Source organism: Chlorocebus sabaeus, chromosome 8 (assembly GCF_047675955.1).
Source record: "Chlorocebus sabaeus isolate Y175 chromosome 8, mChlSab1.0.hap1, whole genome shotgun sequence".
In the NCBI taxonomy this organism is placed as follows: domain Eukaryota; kingdom Metazoa; phylum Chordata; class Mammalia; order Primates; family Cercopithecidae; genus Chlorocebus; species Chlorocebus sabaeus.
Window position 1 is genome coordinate 17,288,217 of NC_132911.1, and position 5,930 is coordinate 17,294,146.

The 5,930-nt window shown below is 40.9% G+C and overlaps 1 protein-coding gene across 8 annotated transcripts in view; it reads right to left on the reverse strand.

The window, feature by feature from the left end:
- The window catches only part of MTUS1 (microtubule associated scaffold protein 1), a 164,825-nt gene that overhangs the window by 154,019 nt on the left and 4,876 nt on the right, over positions 1 to 5,930 (reverse strand). For 2 of the 8 annotated variants that reach the window (XM_007961745.3, XM_007961740.3), the window contains exon 1: positions 5,493 to 5,804. The exons of 5 other annotated variants lie outside the window; for them this stretch is intronic. The gene's annotated coding sequence lies outside the window, so the exon portion shown is untranslated. Of the gene's footprint in view, positions 1 to 2,144; positions 2,249 to 5,492; positions 5,805 to 5,930 lie in introns of those variants that run through there. One more of the 8 variants, XM_073017957.1, reaches the window with a different exon arrangement.

A 5,930-nucleotide genomic window follows, 5' to 3' on the forward strand; every position in this document is an offset into this window, starting at 1 on the left:
TCATGTAACTAATGTGTATACAAGAATATTGTTTCTTTTTTTTAGACAGAGTCTCACTCTGTCACCCAGGCTGGAGGGCAGTGGTGTGATCTCAGCTCATGGCAACCTCCGCCTCCCTGGCTCAAGTGATTCTCCTGCCTCAGTCTCCCATGTAGCTGGGATACAGGCGCGCCCACCACCACACCGGCTACTTTTGTATTTTTAATAGAGATGGGGTTTCACCATGTTAGCCAAGCTGGTCTCAAACTCCTGACCTCAGGTGATCCACCTGTCTTGGCCTCCCAAATTGCTGGGAATAGAAGTGTGAGCCACTGAGCCAGGCCCAAGAACATTCTTTTTTTTTTTTTTTTTTTTTTTTTTTTTTTTTTTTTTTGAGAGAGTCTCACTCTTTTGGCTAGGCTGGAGGGCAGTGGCGTGATCTTGGCTCACTGCAACATCCGCCTCCTGGGTTCAAGCAATTCTCCTGCCTTGGCCTCCCCAGTGGCTGGGATTACAGGCACCTGCAACCACATCCAGCTCATCTTTTGTATTTGTAGTAGAGATGGGGTTTCACCATGTTGGCTAGGGTAGTCTAGAACTCCTGACCTCAAGTGATCCGCCCAGCTTGGCCTCCCAAAGTGCTGGGATTACAGGCATGAGCCACAGTGCCCAGCCCCGAGAACATGCTTAATTTAGACATGGGTCTGCTAGCAAGGCTTAAATGTAGTTCATTTTAAAATAAATACACTTTTATTACTCTTCAGTATGGAGCTTAAAGTCTAAGGAAAACCTACGAGCTTGTCAAGCCTCCCTTTCCACTCCACACAACCTCACTGAAATCTGAAATCAGTGCAATTTCAGGGCAAACTCCACTCCCAGGAGGTGCGGCCTCTTTGCAACCCTTTGCCCTTCCCAGCTAGTCTGAGAAACTCAGGACCTGCACTACTTCTTCTTTCACTGCTCAAAAAGATTCTAATCAATGCCACTCCAAAAGTAAACATGTTTCCTCATGAGAAACTTGAAGTGACCTTAAGATTATCTTTACTTAATTTTACAATTTCAAAATTAAAGTTTCTAGGTTAGAATGAAAAAATGTAACTAGTGTGCAGACAAGAACATTCTTAATTTAGACAGGGGCCTGCTAGCAAGATTTAAATGCAGTTTACCTTTGAATAAATACATTTTTATTACTTTACAATAAACAGCTTGAAGTCTAAGCTTTAATGAACCAAGTTATTTTGTAATCAAATTTATATGCAAATACGTACTTCTGAAGTACTTGAAAGCTATTTACTTAAGGGAAGCACTTCCAAGTTCAACCTTGTTTACACTCTAAATTTGTTCAGAAAACCCACCCTTTCTTCCTTGATTGTGCAACATTTATATATCAGGGCAATCACCAGTTGCCAATCTGCTTATAGTGTATGAAAATGAAGTTTTATCCTGTGTATCCATATGGCAAAGAGCCCCCAAATTTGTCATCTCCAAAATGGAAGTCTTTTTTACCATCTAAGGCCAAGTGAACACGAAAAAGCCATGCATTAATGTCATCATGGAAAACTGCCCCATATCCAAGAGTAATTTCAAAGATTACTGAGGGATTTTTCCCTAAGAAAATAAATAAATAACCATCATCAGGGCAATCATCTACAGAATTTGGTTCAGAAATAAATTTTGAGGTCGGACTTTTAGGCCGGACACAGTGGCTCACACTTGTAATCCCAGCACTTTGGGAGGCTGAGGTAGGCAATCACCTGAGGTCAGGAGTTCGAGACCAGCTTGGCCAACACGGTGAAACCCTGTCTCTACTAAAAATACAAAAATTAGCCAGGCATGGTGGCGCACACATGTAATCCCAGCTACTCAGGAGGCTGAGGCAGGAGAATCGCTTGAACCTGGGAAGTGGGGGTTGCAGTGAGCCGAGATCGCTGCACTCCAACCTGGGTGACAGACTGAGATTCCATCTCAGTAAAAAAAAAAAAAAGAAAGAAAGAAAGAAATTTTTAGGTTGGAGGCAGTGGCTCATGCCTATAATCCTAGCACTATGGGAGGCTGAAGTGGGAGGATTTGCTTGAGCCCAGCAATTCAAATCCAGCCTGGGCAACATGACAAAATTTTGTCTCTACAAAAAAATACAAAAATTAGCCAGGCATGATGGCACATACCTGTAGTCCCAGATGCTCAGGAGGCAGAGGTGGGAGGATCACTTGAGCCTGGGATGTGAAAGCTGCAGTAAGGTATGATCATATTGTATTCCAGTCTGCGTGACAGAGCAATATTCTGTCTCAAAAAATAAAATAAATAAAATAAAATAATAAAACAAAATAAGAAGATATTACAAGTCAAACTCAACTCCGGGTTATACTGGACCATCCTAAACCAGGTATAGAGACTTCCTGGTCAGAGTAGGTTTTTTGGGGCCAGATTTCAAGCTAGCTGAGTTCATACCATCCCATCTAGTCCTTCATTTCCTGCGGGGTGGGATCACTCATCCTCCTTCTCAAGAGGCCACAGTCACCACTGTACCCGCTGCTAAGTGGTCGCCTCCCTCCGGGGCCTGCCTTCCTCCAGAGAAAGTCTGAGGCCATTTTTAAGTGTCCCTAAGCACACAGACCCTGAACTCCAATTTCATCCTTATGGCTCACATACGGTCCTATTGCTTACTCTTACACTGTAAGCTTGGGGAATAAAAGGGACTCAGGCTCTGATGGAGAACATACTTCTTTCAGTGAGGCCTTTCAGGGTGTATTTAAGCTTTCACAACACAGAGAAAGAACTCAACTTTGAGAAATCAGGAAGATGTGTTCCCCCCACTCAAATAAATAGTTTGCTGAGTAGCAATGTTGGAAATTAATCCAGGAAATTTTTTAACTACATATACAGTACATTTGTCTGGACATCAAGACAAGACTCATTATCAACAAGTCCATATGAAACCACAATAATGACTACAAAAAGAAGAATCTGGCAAAATGATACTACAAATAGATTACTGAAAATAAATGGAGTGTGAGCCTACTTTGTATAATCACAGAATAACAGATCTGAAAACATTCAATCTTTGGGATTTAAAACTTTCTGCTCTGATTTCAAAGGATGCTGTTCCTAATAGTATATACCAAGCCCAATGGTTTCTCATCAACAAATGCAATTAGTTTTGCACAGTCTCTACTCCAAGATATCGAAGTTCTTGTAATGAATTTGAAAAGATTCTAATTCAGAATTTGGGGAATTTTTTTTTCTTTTTTTTTTTTTTTTTTTTTTTTTTTTTGAGACGGAGTTTTGACCCGTCACCCAGGCTGGAGTGCACTGGAGTGATTTTGGCTCACTGCAACCTCCGCCTCCCGGGTTCAAGCGATTCTCCTGCCTCAGCCTCCCAAGTAGTTGAGATTACAGGTGCACACCACCATACCCAGCTAAGTTTTTGTATCTTTAGTAGAGACGGGGCTTCACCACGTTGCCTAGGCTGGTCTCGAACCCCTGACCTTGTGATCCACCTGCCTCGGCCTCCCAAAGTGCTGAGATTAGAGGTGTGAGCCACCGCACTCTGCTGGAAAATTTTTTTTTAATCTTCTACCAGTCACATATAGTTCTGAAGCAAAGATTTAGAAGTGTTAAAAACTCTGTTTTGAGAAAGTCAACACATTTATCAACATTAAAGAAACTTGTGTATGTCAAAAACACTATAAATATATAAAGCAGAGATAAAAAGGGGAAAGTATCTGCAATATGAATGGCAAAGATTTACTATCAATCCATAAAAGGTTCTTATGAATTAATGGAAAAAAACTAATATCCCAGGAGAAAAATCTGGCACTATGTTAAATTTCAAAATGGAAAACAACTAGATTTCTTTGGTGTTCAAATCATCTGTAGTCAAACAAAGTTCAAATATAGAGAAAGCACTGTTCACCTATAAAACGGGGAAGAATTTTTTTTTTTTTTCCCCTTTTCAGGATGATTGTCCATGATGACAAGAATATGGTAACACCAGTAATTCTCAGAGTGCTGGTGGGAACATAATTTGGTTAAACATTTTTTGGAAAGCAAGTGATCAATATGTATGAGGAGATCTTCCAACTAACAACTGTATTTCAAGGGTTCTAAGGATATTAACCTTGCACATAAAGTTTTGAAAAGGTATTTGTTGCAAAAGTATATTTAGTAATAGTAAGTGGAAATAAATGAAAAACAGTTTGATACATCTATGTAATGTAATATTAAGTAACCACTAAGATTTTTGAAGATTTAATGACATGGAAAATTTTTCATGATATATTAAGCAGCAAAAAACCTAGCATGCAATAGTATATTTAGGTAAACTATGTAATTGTAAAAAAAATTTTCTATATATTAACAAGTATTTTCTGAAATATTAACTGTGATTATCTTTGATGAAATTGCTTAACTCACTTTTCTCAATCTACCTATTTTTATACAGCAAGCATGGATTACTTGTGAAATCAAAACAAACAGGGTTAACAGACCAGGGCTATTAAGTAACAGGCTTTTTAAATGCTTGAGTCTAATAACTGCAGGTTAGTTTCCAAAAATCGTAAGATATTTATCTAGAATTTTATAACCCTATTATACTCCAAAATGTAACCTTGACTTATTGACATATAATTAAAAGGTTTTGTTCCAAGCATGATTTTCTACCAAGCAGATCTACCAAGAACTATTTTCTCTTCATAAACCTGATTTTAAAAAGAATAGGTGAAAAAAGTTGGTGCAAGCTACATAAATAACTACTATTACTTTAAACTAAATTCCACTTCTAAGGATTTTAGTTTTGGTTTTAAGGATAAGCATGTAGTTCTAATGTTTTCTTTGTATAGCCTTCTTAATGGAATATACCGCCTAAGAAAAAAAAAAAATCTGTAACAGCACTTTCTACACTGTAAAGCACTGTACTAACAGGACATCATCATTTTAATTTAAAGTGTCCACTTCCTGCCCTAATCATCTCTGAAAAAGAAATTTGTCTACAGAATTGCAATTCTGTTTATGCAATTCCTTTTAAAGTTATCCATACACTGTTATCTTCTATATAGCCTCCTTAAAGAGGTCACTGGTTCCCAGGAAGCAATGACTCTCTTTTTTAATCCCCTCCCTCCTGCATTGCCTCCCTTCCTCCTGAAATCCACTCGTAACACCCCCACTCCCACCCTCCAGCCCCAGCGCTGGGATTTAGTGATGATTGACTTCCAATCACCCGCACCTGGTAAAACTTGAAAGCTTTCACCCACCGTTTTGCCTAAGACTTTGGTTTCATTGAAATAAACAAAACACACTGGATTTCCTTAGAACACTATTTCAAATAAATAGTCTTTAACAGAGTATGTGTAACTACGCAGGCTAAATGAAGAATTAACCTCTTCCTTCCTAGGCCCAAATCACTCCAAGTCAAAATCAACAAACTCGGTAGAAAGGAGCACGTCTTCAAAAAAGAAAAAGGTTCGTCAGTAAACACCTAAGTCTACTAAGTACTACAGAGTAGTCAATAAGGTCACCTTAATTAAGAGTGGATTTTTCTAGAGCGTGAAAAGTGCAAACGAGCTGCAGAAAGTAGCGAGGCGCGGAGAGGGGTCTTGGGACCTGCGCAACCCCATTCCACCCGCTTTCTCGGCCCCGCTTGCTTCCGCTGAGAAGGGACCCAGTGAGAAGGCTGGGACCGCCGGGCCCGGGTGGGCGGCGTAAGGAGTCCACTGTCAAGCTCCTCGGTCACTTTCAAGGTGACAGCAACGAGATCCGCATCCGTCCCTTCCGCAGGCTCCGCGCTAGCCCACGTGAGACCCGCCTCCGCTCCGCCGGCGCTGCCACCGCTTCCCCCTCCCCGCGCCCCAGCTTCAGCCCCCAAGCTCCCGGAACGCCACCTCCCCTCCCCGGGGACCGGTCCCCTCTCCAGCCCGGCCGCGGGGCAGCGGGAACAGTCCCCAGCCCGCACTTAC